General features: G+C 45.7%; 1 protein-coding gene across 2 annotated transcripts in view; it reads right to left on the bottom strand.

Annotated features, from left to right (window-relative positions):
• DISP1 (dispatched RND transporter family member 1) overlaps positions 1-13,810 on the bottom strand; it is a 190,594-nt gene that overhangs the window by 95,814 nt on the left and 80,970 nt on the right. The window lies entirely within an intron of this gene.

The following is a 13,810-nucleotide window of genomic DNA, read 5'->3' as shown; positions in this document are numbered from 1 at the left end:
GAGGGCGTTATGCTAAATGAAATAAGTCAGACAGAGAAACAGAAACACCGTATGATCTCTCTTATTGTAGAATCTAAAACAGACACCCCAAGCTCAAAGGTACACAAGAATAGATTGGTAGGGGCCAGGGGTGGCGGGGTGGGGAGAGGGAGTAGAGGGTAGGAGAAACATAGTTGTTGTTTTTAGTTTAAATAAAAAAAAAAAAAAAAAGATTAAAGTTTTTTTGTTTTTGTTTTTTAAATTTTTTAAATGTTTTTATTAATTAATTAATTTATTTTTTTGAGACAGAGAGAGACAGAGCATGAACAGGGGAGGGGCAGAGACAGAGGGAGACACAGAATCCGAAGCAGGCTCCAGGCTCTGAGCTGACAGCACAGAGCCCGACACGGGGCTTGAACCCACAAGTGGTGAGATCATGACCTGAGCTGAAGTCGGACACTCAACCGACTGAGCCACCCAGGTGCCCCTAAAGTTTTTTTAAAAAAAGCAGTGTGAGGGGCGCCTGGGTGGCGCAGTCGGTTAAGCGTCCGACTTCAGCCAGGTCACGATCTCGAGGTCCGTGAGTTCGAGCCCCGCGTCGGGCTCTGGGCTGATGGCTCAGAGCCTGGAGCCTGTTTCCGACTCTGTGTCTCCCTCTCTCTCTGCCCCTCCCCCGTTCATGCTCTGTCTCTCTCTGTCCCAAAAATAAATAAACGTTGAAAAAAAAAATTAAAAAAAAAAAAAAAAAGCAGTGTGATATTTATAAATACTTAGTTTAAGAAACTATCATGCCTGAAACCAGAAAGTACCCGGGCCTGCGGACGTAAGAGCAAAGGGAGAAGAAAACACTTTGACCAGCTTCTTTTAATCCCAACTGGTTGAGAAGTGTCCAGATGCTGTGTTACCAGAACAACCATTCAGAAGGGTGACAAGCTGGCAGGAAAATAAGGCTTATAATTCAGGTATTCAAACAAGTATTTTAAAAATGTGCCTGTCCTGACAAGCAACGTTTTAAGGTGTAGGAGGGTAACACAAACCAGCTCTGGGTTTCCAATTTCCCATTAACTTGACATCAGGGAAAAGAAACCTGGTAACTCCGTATCTCTGAACTGAACCTTCAGCCTCTGTGTTTATTTTTTCCGACTCAAAACCCTTTATTTAAAACACTCCGTGTTTATGCAGTTGTGCACCCAACCCTAAACAGGCCCCTCCCAGAAATATCTGCAAGTCGGATCTGCCGGAGCCCAGAGAATTCCAAGGGACGCACCACAACCAATCGTTAACTTCCCACAAGAAATCATTCTGAACAACTAATCTCGTGCTTTTAGGGAAACTAGATTAACTCCAAATAATCTCTCTCAAAACTCTTTAAGTAAACATGATATTTCAAATAACCTGTAGCTATTTTCAACTCCCTTTCTTCGGCAAAGGCCTTTTCTTTCTAGGCTCTTCTAGGTCAACTGATTGGCCCTACGTGCGCAGAGGTCGCCTAGAATCACGGTGCTTCAAAGAAAACGCAACCTAAGATGGTCTGAAATCAGCTCTGACATCAAAGTACACCGGCTTCCTCCACCTCTGGGCTGCCGGCCGGGCCTGTGCAAGTCCAGCAGCTTCAAAGAGCAGCCTCCTGGCTACTTAATCCTCCCGGAGGAAGAAAGGCAGGTTTTATTTACCAGGGAGATGCAAACACGGTCTTCTCACAGTCGGTGCAGCTTCCTCAAAACACCAGCTTTATAGTGTGTGGATTTCTTCGACGTGATTCTAAAGCACACGGTAGGTCCGCACACATTTCCTGAACGCGCCGGGGGCCTGAATCGTCAGCCAACGAAACAAGTGCTAACGGTCAGCTGTGGCAGCTGTCCCCGCCGCTGGGCTCCCCGTCTCCCGGCACCCAATACTCAGGGTCCCTGCCCCCGCCCCGTCTGCCATCAGCATCAGGAAACCATGAAGGAGAGACACGGGAGGAGCCTGAGTGTCAGCCCCATCAGCGGGCCGGGGAGGGATCGCCGAGTCTCTGCCCCGTGTCCCCACGGCCGCGATGACGGGGGCTCCGGGTGCTACATCACACGCAGCAGCTCGGGCCTAAACAGCGCCTCCCTGGTCACCCTCTGTAGGGTTTTCAAACCTCTTCACTGGGCAGAACACCAGAACATCACGGTACTCTATGAAATACCAGGCGGACTCCACGTGACGTGGCATAAAACGGGATATATTTAATTCTGCAACATATTAGGAGTAATTTCATTGCAGAAGATATTACCATGTATATATATCTTTAACAAAACTCAACCAAGGGCCTATATATCACAACAAAAAACAAGCGTATCGGGGCGCCTGGGTGGCGCAGTCGGTTAAGCGTCCGACTTCAGCCAGGTCACGATCTCGCGGTCCGTGAGTTCGAGCCCCGCGTCAGGCTCTGGGCTGATGGCTCGGAGCCTGGAGCCTGTTTCCGATTCTGTGTCTCCCTCTCTCTCTGCCCCTCCCCCGTTCATGCTCTGTCTCTCTCTGTCCCAAAAAAAAAAAAAAAAAAAAAAAAAAAAAGTTGAAAAAAAATTAAAAAAAAAAAAGCGTATCAATTTTGTATGATCATTTCAAGGTCTTGCATTAATAATAAAACTTTCATTCGTCTTTCCAGCTAATGTTGACTAACAAAAAGAACAGATACGAATAATTTATAAGAGGAAAACTAGAAACTGAGCAAATTCTATCCATTTAATTGATTTCTCAGTGAACCTGGAATAGGTTCGTCCAGAAGAGTTTACTGGACTCAGCAGATACACACCCAGGCGGCTTGTGGGCTATCAGAGCGCCACGAAGCTTGATCTGAGACCTGTAACGGCCCGGGAGACCGAAACAGGACATGGGGCACCCAGAAGGCACCCCTAGCCAAGCCCCCGCCAACTCCCCACCGAGCCTCTCCAGAGAGGCAGACCCAGCCCCTGGCCCTGTGCTGGCCACAAACAGCCACAGCAACTCCCTCCTTAGCCCAGGATGAAGGGAAACCCTGGGTTCCCACAGGCCCCTCCAGGGTGCCAGCAAGGTCAGGTCTACGTGATGTCGGTCCCCTCTTCATGGGTCATGAGTGTCCAACAGAGTTTTCCAGAAGCTACACGATGCGCCATATTGTGACAGAGGGAGTGGAATGAGTGTAAAAGCAGAGAGAAAACTCCACTGTCTTCTAGTGAACCAGACATTAAAGAGATTTGTAAACAATGTACAATAATGCCACTCTTCTAATTTTTCTTTTGGGAAATACAGTTATTTTTCATGAAATATGTTATTTATGTTGACATGCAATAGTTTTATCTTTTTAATGAATTAATGAATATTTTAAAATTCTGTTTTAATTCCTGCTGTGGTTAACGACTGATGGCTGTAACTCATATAAACAGAAGTTCCTTGAGATCCTCCACCAATTTTAAGAGTGTCAAAGGTGCCACGGAGCGCAAAGTCTGGGCACTCGGGCTCAAAGACCGAGAAAAGCGGGGCCCCAAGCGGGCAGGCTAATCCATGTACACTCACCTATAACAACTGCTTTCTTCCGAAGACTCTTAGAACCCTCATGAACCGGGACTAGGTCAACTCCATTTAGTTAATGTAACAGACTAGCTGGTCACCTCAATTCTAGGGTCCCTCGCCCTCTGTTTCGGGGAGGGGAGGGACGCTGTGTCACCACAAACATTTACTTCCAAGTGAAGGGCCCCCAATTCCAGCTACACTACATCAAGGGAATCACAGTCTCTCCGTGTCAGATACCCTGCAAACACCCTAAGGAGAGCTTCATTTAGTCCTAGTGGCAAACCATCAACATCTGCCCTCAATGTTTTTTCAAAAGAAAGCCATTTTTTCTCTGCTCCGTAGCAGTGAAATCTAAACTTTCTTCTTCCACCCTCTATGGGTAAAGTACCCTTGAGCACATACCCTCGATTTACAATATAAATTACAGAAATGTACTTCTATATCAAAAAATTAATTAAGAAAAAACAAATCAGAAAATTTAACAGGATAATGTAAATAATACATTATTCTCTTTCATTTATTGGTAGTTCGAAAACTGTTCCACTAAAACATTTTTTATTTATTATTTATACATGAATATAGTGAGAGCAGTGTTAACATACGTATATATTTTTTAAAACTTCTGGTCCTGGGGCACCTGGCCGGCTCGGTCAGTAGAGCGGGCAATTCTTGCTGTCAGGTCGTGAGTTCAAGCCCCACGTTGGGCTTAGAGCTTACTTAAAAAAACAAAACGGGGGCGCCTGGGTGGCGCAGTCGGTTAAGCGTCCGACTTCAGCCAGGTCACGATCTCACGGTCCGTGAGTTCGAGCCCCGCGTCGGGCTCTGGGCTGACGGCTCAGAGCCTGGAGCCTGTTTCCGATTCTGTGTCTCCCTCTCTCTCTGCCCCTCCCCCGTTCATGCTCTCTCTCTGTCCCAAAAATAAATAAACGTTGAAAAAAACAAAACAAAACAAAACTCTGGTCCTAATTTTCGTTTATTTAGGTATCCGTGTCAGTGGCTGTCACAATGGGGGCGGGGGGGGGGGGGGGCTCACAGATAAAATGTAGATCAAATGGAAGAAGGACATCCTTAGCTGCAACACCAAATTATGACACTCGTCTGTCGATTCTACCAATTAGTTGTTGGAGGCTTGTCTTCACGTTGTTAATTTAAAATGTTAATTGTTACCTGTGTTGAGTTCGATAGCTAATAACATCATACAACATGCAGAGTGAAATTAACCACTCCTAACAGGCGCCTGTCTAGTAAGTACAAGAACTAGGACCGAAAGCCAGAAAATACAATTTCAAAGTTGTGCAATAACTCTCATGACTCAACGTGGGACCCACGGCCAACTACATCTGCTGGGAGCTTGGTATAAGTGCAGATTCCCAGGCCCCCGTCCACATCTACTGACTCTGATTCTGCTTTTTAACTAAATCCCCAGATGATCTGTACACATAATGAAATTGAAAAGCACTCATTAAAAAATCACTTGAATGCCTGGTATCTAAGAACGCTAAACATCGGACTACAGACACTCACTACAGAATTCAACTTCACTCAAATGGCCTGGTATCTAGACATCCTTAGAAGCCTGGAATGTCTTCTATCTGACAGAGTCTGAGACACATACTACCTGTGTCTCTAGATTGTTGTTTCTTACCACGATAGCTCACCAGACAAGTGCACACACAGTCTGCACCAGTGAGGCTTTCTAGGGACAAGCTTCCATAAAATCATGATTTATTACTATCCTAGTCTCTTATACCGCACATCAATGTAGGAAATGGCCATTGTACCTTCTGCAAAACCGCCAAGAACCTCCCTAGAAGGTGAACTACTCAAAGGCACGAACAGCGTCTTCGTTATTCGGCCTCATGAGGAAGCAGTATGGGGCCTCAGGACACAGCAGCAACACAACTTGCTTGTTAAATGGATACGTGAAAGAACGAGATCAGCTCTCACCTGGGTGCCGTGTGCAGGCATTGTGACGAGCACTGCATGTATGTTTTCATATCGTCACAACAACCCTTGGAAGTACAGGCTCAGAGGTTGAAAGGGACCTACCTGACATTACATACCTGGTAAGAGACTGGGTTTAAATTCAGGTCTGACTTCAAAGCCCATAAGCTACACCGTCGGTTCTGAACAGGTGAGTATTGGAATCATCTGGGGACCTTGTGAAAACAGATTCCCACCTTGGGAGCGGATCTTTGTGTACCGCTCTATTTTATTTTATTTTATTTTATTTTATTTTTTTATTTTATTTTATTTTATTTTATTTTATTTTATTTTATTTTATTTTATTTTATTTTATTTTATTTTATTTTTAACGTTTATTTATTTTTGAGACAGAGAGAGACAGAGCATGAACGGGGGAGGGTCAGAGAGAGAGAGGGAGACACAGAATCTGAAACAGGCTCCAGGCTCTGAGCGGTCAGCACAGAGCCCAACGCGGGGCTTGAACTCACGGACTGTGAGATCGTGACCTGAGCTGAAGTCGGCCGCTTAACCGACTGAGCCACCCAGACGCCCTGGGCTCTTTTAGAACCGTGATGTTTCACATATTCAATCAGTCAAACCCCAACTGAGTACAAACAGTAACCGTGACCCTAACTGTATCCTAAGTGAGTAACAACCATACTAAAGGAAGTGGGGGAAGGAACGAACCTTAGTAAACGCTGGATGACACTGTTTTGAATAAATGCTGTAAGACTAAAGAAAAAAATAACTACACCAATATTATATGCCACTTAGTATATTCATTTTTATGTGTTTTTTTTTTTGTTTGTTTTTTGTGTTTTTGTTTTGAGAGGGAGAGAGAAAGCATGCACATGAGCAGGGAAAGGCAGAGAGAGAGAGAGAAAGGGAGGGAGAGGGAGAGAGAGAGAGAAAGGGAGGGAGAGGGAGAGAGAGAGAATCCCAAGCAAGCTCTGCACTGTCAACACAGAGCCCCACGTGTGGCTGAACCTCACGAACCGTGAGATCATGACCTGAGCCGAAACCAACGTCAGAAAGAAGCTTAACCAACGGAGTCCCCCAGGCGCCCCAGGAAATTTATTTTTCACAGGGGTAAACGACCATTCCGAAACTACTGGACATTCAAGGTTTCTCAACATCGGCACTGCTGGCATTGTGGTCCATTTCATTCTTCGTCCTGTCCTGCGCGTACAGGCGGTCCCCTACTCACTAGACGCCATTAGACTCCCCCACCTGAGTTGTGAAGACTGAAAATGTCTCTATACATTGCCAAATGGCCCTCTGGGGACAAAACTGCCTCCAGGTAGAGTCACTGCTCTTTGTGTACACACGGTGTGAACAAGTAAAATATATTGCAGACAGTGGGAGCCAAGTTTCTCGCTGCCGGAGAAAACGGTCACAGGTAAGAGAAGGGGGAAGGTTAGGAAGAACCGTGTCCTACTGGATCCGAGTCAGAGATAAGAACTCACAAACTCACGGTTGTGTGTGTGTAAATATACACAGAGAGAGATACGTGTATCTCAACAGGTACAGAAACAGATGTGTGCACGCAGACGTGCTGGCACACGCACGTGTGCTTACTAGCCCTGTGCACGCCAAGGGCCTCCAAGCACTAACACCCCAGCAGCAAGGAGCACGTTCAGCCCCCGACCTTGGTTTCTAACACCACCTTCTGGTAAAAGAAACCCGGGACCCTTGGAACTTGAGAGCCATTGCAGGTAAAACTAAGACGAGCCTGGAGCCTGGGATATCTTGTGATGATTCAAAGCACGTACGTGCTAGAAAACAAAGGAAATGTGGAGGGGCGCCTGGGTGGCTCAGTCGGTTAAGCGGCCGACTTCGGCTCAGGTCACGATCTCACGGTTCGTGAGTTCGAGCCCCGCGTCAGGCTCTGTGCTGACGGCTCAGAGCCTGGAGCCTGCTTCGGATTCCGTGTCTCCCTCTCTCTCTCTGCCCCTCCCCCGTTCATGCTCTGTCTCTCTCTGCCTCAAAAATAAATAAATAAATGTTAAAAAAAAATTTTTTTTAAGGAAATACGGAAAGAAGACAGAAGCTAACTCAGAGGAGCTCCCGACGGCCAAGGCTGCAACGACTGCAGCAGGAAAGTGAGCAAGTGACGGTGACGGACGGAAACCCGCGCAACAAATACTCACGGGGACACAGGAATATAAACAAGTAAGTGAGGGAAAGGGGCAGTTCTTACGGTGGCTTCCCAACTACTGAAAGTAGACGGAGCAGTCAAAATAGAAAATCAAGCCAATTCCATAGTGACACTTGTTGCACGGAAGAGTCCCAACCCCGATGAGGAAAGCAGGGTATTTGAAAGCCGAATCACTGATGCTCCTGAATGCAGCAAGTGTTACTATGGTCCTTCCGCCTCGAGGTAATTTTTGTTGAGAAACAGGGTATTTGCAAAGATCTCCTCACGAGATGCTGAATAACAAAGGAAAAAAGAGTTACTTTACAGAGTAAAAACGCTGTGCAGAAACATTAACTAAGTAATCAAAGTTAGTACCATCGGTAACAAGACTTACTGACATCATACACCCCCTGATGTGATGTACTGGCACGTGCACAGCTCTCTCCTGTGGCATAAGCGCAATACAGTCATGAGAAAACACCACACGTGCCCAAATTGAGGGACACTGACCAGAAACTAAAGCTCGCTCTTCAAAACTACCAAGGTTGCGGAAGAAAGAAACTGAAGAGCTATGAGCACATGTTGCGAGAGACCCGGAGAGCAAGACCATTCAGTGCAGCGTGGGATCCTAGATCGGATCCTGGGCCACAGAAAGGATATAAATGGGAAAACTGGCAGAATTCAAACAAGGCTCACAGATCAGTTAATAGTATCTTGATAGTGTTCGTTTCCTCGTTTGAACAGTTGGGCTACAGTCTCATCGGGTTACAGGAAGAAAAGCTGGGTGAAGAGTCAAGGGGAACTCTCTGAGTTTTCTGAAGGTTTAAAATTATTTTGAAATAAAAACTTGGAGAAATAAAGGCCCACACGAAGGAATAAGAATTCCAGGGAACGGAGACCTAGGAAGTTGTTATTTAAAAAAAAAATTTTTTTTAATTTTTTAATGTTTATTTATTTTTGAGAGAGAGACAGAGCGTGACCAGGGGAGGAGCAGAGAGAGAAGGAGACACAGAATCGGAAGCAGGGTCCAGGATCCGAGCTGTCAGCACAGAGCCCGACGCGGGGCTCGAACTCACGGACCGTGAGATCGTGACCTGAGCCGAAGTCGGACGCTTAACCGACTGAGCCACCCAGGCGCCCCCACATGAGTACTTTAAAAAAAATTTTTATTTATTTTGAGAGAGAGAGAGAGAGAGAGAGAGAGCGCGCACAAGTGGGGAGGGGCAGAGAAAAGGAGAGACAGAATCCCAAGCGGGCTCCACACCATCAGCGCCTGATGCAGCGCTCCAACTTACTAACAGTGAGATCATGATCTGAGCCGAAATCAAGAGTTGGATGCTCAACCGACTGAGCCACCCAGGTGCCCCAGAATTGGGCTCGAGTGATTCTGATGCGGTCACCTAACAGGGGTTTAGAAGCCCGAATCAGCAACCAGAATTTAGAGAAAAGGGTACCAGACGAAACACTGATCATTTGCTGAGAGCAGGTCCTCGACGGCAACGCCGAGACGCGCAGGGCAGGACGGGTCCCCGCCTCCACAGAGCTCCACTCTGGAGGCTTCCCCCACGGTCAGAGTCCCCCCTCTCCACACAAAGTGGGACTGACTCCACGGCTGTGCCATTCACGTACTCTGTGTCTGCCGACTTGTAAGTGAAACCAGCAGACTGCCCAGTCTCCTCGTGTGAACACAGAACCGAAACCCTCCAGGGCGCACGTTTCCGGAGCCTTGACTGCCCCTCGCAAGCAGATGTACAACTACCCGTGCACAATTAACAGACCCGTGCACGCGTACGGCTGAGCAGCCACGGCACGGGACTCTGGTGATCGTCCGTCTCTGTGCCACGAACACAGGGTCTTTATTCTGGAAAATGTAACGTTTCTATAAAAAGCTCTGTACGTATGTACACCCTTGGTTTCTGCTGCAACTGTATTTAAGTCTTTTAAATTATTTTCTTATCATAAATGTTTATGCTTCGAACGACCGGGTCGGAGGGTAGGAATGTACTTAAGGTACGTTTACAAGTGTACTTTTAGAATTACACGATCAAGCTGCGCTCTGCACCCCTCAACCTGACAAGTACCGGGCCTTATCTTCTTCAGAAAACAACGTGAAATTACTCTCCTGTCCTATTTTAACTTGCCTTTCTTTACTTCATGGCACTATCCCACAAGTCTTTTTGCTACACGGATACACAGACCTTTCCTAAAGGCTGGTCCAATCATAATCTTACTGAAGTCTTTACACGTGACAGACCTCAACATTCTTTCTGAAAAAGTCTTGTGAAAAGTGTATCCTTTTCCTCTTCTCTAATAACATTTTTAACTTCTCCCCATGTATTAACTTCTGAATATTTACAGATACCCTACGCTGGCGTCTAACACGTTCTCAGTTGTGGCATCGTTTGTTTGCGGCAGGTGTGACCTCTCACAGCAAGGTAAGTTTATATGATTCCACAAAATGTCTTCTCTGTTGTCAAATTCCACACAAAACCAAATCAGACAAGTGGGAAACGGCCTAAAAGTGAAATATTTAGGAAGTTTTAAAACTAGAAGAAAGGAAACATACAGAGAATATTCTTCTCCATTCACAAAGTTACAAAGAGAAGACTTTAGCCCCATTACATTAACCTGCAAATCTGCAGTATTTCTTCTTCCCTCTCCGGACAAAGATACTTTTAAATGTAATGCAGGCAAGACAAAACCCCACGAAACTCAAATCTCCTCCTTCTGCCTCTGTTGCAGGGTTCTTCCAAATCCCTGCCGTTCCCAGGATACGACACTAGAGAGAGAAAAAGCTCCTTTGTGGTGCAGGCGACTGGAAGAGCCATCTAGTAGTAAAGGAAAATTCACATGCCTGCAAGGAGGAATTAAATTGAGAGGCTAAATCGTAAAAGATGAGGAAAATAACGTTGTAATATTTATTTGCAATCTTATGTGATTTGCAATGTACAACTTTTTTTTTTTTTTAATTTTTTTTTCAACGTTTATTTGTGGGACAGAGAGAGACAGAGCATGAACATGAGGGGCAGAGAGAGAGGGAGACACAGAATCGGAAACAGGCTCCAGGCTCCGAGCCATCAGCCCAGAGCCTGAGGCGGGGCTCGAACTCACGGACCGCGAGATCGTGACCTGGCTGAAGTCGGACGCCCAACCGACTGCGCCACCCAGGCGCCCCTGCAATGTACAAGTTTTTTATCTCACAACATGAACACATATGGTAAAGAGATCATAATGGAAAACATTAAGAAATCCTGAAACTTCTCCACATCAGTCTCAGAAAGAAATCAGACAGGTTCCTCGTATGTTCATGTAGCAAAGCTCCTTTAAAGATTTGCCAAGATTCTAATTCTATAGAAAAGAATGTATTTGCTGTTTTTCTAAATGCTAATTGTTAAAGTCCTCACCTCAAAATTTCTTTTTTCTTCTTTTAGGATTTTATTTTTAAGCAATCTCTATACACAATGTGGCACTTGAACTCACAGCCCCACGATCAAGAGTCCCATGCTCTGCTGACAGGACCAGCCAAGCACCTTCTTTTTTTAACTGCCTTCTTTTTTTTTTTCTTTTTTTAATGTTTATTTTATTTTTGAGAGACAGAGACAGTATGTGAGTGGGGCAGGGGCAGAGAGAGAGGGAGACACAGAATCCAAAGCAGGCTCCAGGCTCCGAGCTGTCAGCACAGAGCCCGACATGGGGCTCGAACCCACGAACCGAGTTAACTGCCTTCTTAAATGTTTTAATTTGGCCAAACATTCTCATTCCATGTGCACATGCTGAATACACAAACACACATAAGCATTTATGAAGGTGCTCACTCAAAAATCTATTCCAGGGGCACCTGGGTGGCTCAGTCAGTTACGAGTCTGACTTCGGCTCAGGTCATGATCTCGCGGTTTGTGAGTTCGAGCCCTGCGTCGGGTTCTGTGCTGACAGCTCAGAGCCCGGGGCCTGCTTCGGATGCTGTGTCTCCCTCTTTCTCTGCCCCTCCCCCACTTACACTTTGTCTCACTCTCTCTCTCAAAACAAAAAAAAAAAAAATGAATAAACATTAAAAAAAATTTTTTCAGGGGCACCTGGGTGGCTCAGTCAGTTGAGCGTCCAACTTCAGCTCAGGTCATGATCTCACACCCTGTGAGTTCGAGCCCCGCGTCGGGCTCTGTGCTGACAGCTCAGAGCCTGGAGCCTGTTTCGGATTCTGTGTCTCCTTCTCTCTCTGACCCTCCCCCATTCATGCTCTGTCTCTCTCCGTCTCAAAAACAAATAAACGTTAAAAAAAAAAAACTTAGGAAAAGGAAAAAACAAGTTTTTAAAAAGAACATTTAATTAAAGGTTTTTGCTTTCAAAAGTAAGTAAGCTTATAAGAAGTATAACCTTGTATTTCCACATGACTGTAGAGTCTACAAAAACACTTTATCTGTAACGTGCTGTAGCGCTCATTATAAACCCCATCTCTCCTCTGGGGTTTCTGTGCTGAAAAGATCGGGGCACACCATATAGCCAGCTCCTGCCCGAGACCTTCCTGTAACACCCACTGTGCCTCCTTGTGAAGCCACATGTCCATAAGTATAATGGAAGCCCAGTGCACCTTGGACCAACCAAAGCATTAAATTTAAAGACTCCTGATTAGAAATGAATAAAAAGCATTAGCCAAAAAATATGAAGTTAAAAAAAATTAATACAAATTAATTTACTCAAAACTAAATTACATTCAGATCACAGCACTCTGATGCTGCTTCAACCTTCACCTAGGCTAGCTTTAAGACTGCAACACCCCTGGGGCGCCTGGGTGGCTCAGTTGGATGAGTGTCCGACTTCGGCTCAGGTCACGATCTCACGGTTGACGAGTTCAAGCCCTGCGTCGGGCTCTGTGCTGACAGCCTGGAGCCTGCTTCAGTTTCTGTGTCTTCCTCTCGATCTGCCCCTCCCCCACTCATGCTCTGTCTCTGTCTCAAAAATAAATATAAACATTAAAAAAAAAGACAAAGAGATATTTTTATTTATATTTATATAAAAGTGTGTGGGGTGACAAGGTGGGGTGACCTTTCCAGAGGACAACACGGTGGGGTTTATTAATATCTTTACTACACCTTTAAAAATACCTTCTAACCCAGAAGTCCCATTGCCACAGTTTACCCTGTGACTAACCTAAAGTTCATCAAAATAACAGAAACAAGTACCGTCTGTGGATTCAAGGAGGAGGAGGAAGAGAAGGAGAAAACAGAAACAAATTCTCCATCAACAGGGAACCAGTTATATAAAGGTCCATTCCCATAACAGAATTTTACGGTAAACGTTTATTTAAAAATGTTGCTCTTTGTACTTCTCTGGTTGTTGTCTTGTCTTTTTTTTAACTTACACTTGAAGTCCTTGGTTCTTTCCTTTCCCCCTGGTTTTCAGACTGAGTTGGTTCCTTAGCACCCTTTAAATGGGACCGATGAGGCATGAGATTGACTTCTCTTACTAACCAGTGTCTGAAGCCCAGGCCCCCCACCTTCTCTCCTTCTGCTCTATTTCTGGCCGCCCCTTCGTTGCTGGAAGAGACCCCTGAAATGCCCCAGAAACCAAGGGGAGCAGGTCCACCGCACCAACGAAGTCATTTACTGATCACCCACCACGGGACGCACGGCGTGTAGCTTTGGGCAGACTAGTAAACCCTCAACAGGTGTCCGTTTAACTCATTAATGTGTGGAAAACACTTAAAACATTAATGTATTAAACATTTCGTCTGGCGGTGAGAACGGGTGGGCCTATCACCGGTTATTTGGGCAACGGTGGTTGTACCTAAAGGAATCCATTCAAAATACTGTCAAGTTCCTTGGTATTTTTCACCATCCATTTTAGGCTTTAACGTCGTGTCTGCAGAACAGCGTAAACTGAAGAATCTATGCGGCAAAGCACTCTTACTGGGTTCAAAGATGGTGACCTTCCAGGTGAACAGCTACTGGCAAAAAGCACTGACAGAGGACCAGAACTCTTTTCCGATCACGTGGATGATGAGAAAGACTACCCACTGGTTTGTGGATGCAGCTTCTGCCTCTCAATTCTCGTCTCGTTTGAAGCAACGACCTAAACGGACTCTTCTGGGCCACCCAGCTACCAACTTGTAGGACTTCCTAACAACGTCCCATGTTTACAGCTGCTTCCGAACCGTCCTCCCAGAGCTTCTTCTGCTCACCCTGATGTTAAGGGACTCCGGTCTACCAGTGTCCT

This window comes from Lynx canadensis, chromosome F1 (assembly GCF_007474595.2).
Source record: "Lynx canadensis isolate LIC74 chromosome F1, mLynCan4.pri.v2, whole genome shotgun sequence".
In the NCBI taxonomy this organism is placed as follows: Eukaryota; Metazoa; Chordata; class Mammalia; order Carnivora; family Felidae; genus Lynx; species Lynx canadensis.
Note: the sequence above shows the minus strand (reverse complement) of the source record. Positions and strands in the feature narration are given on the sequence as shown.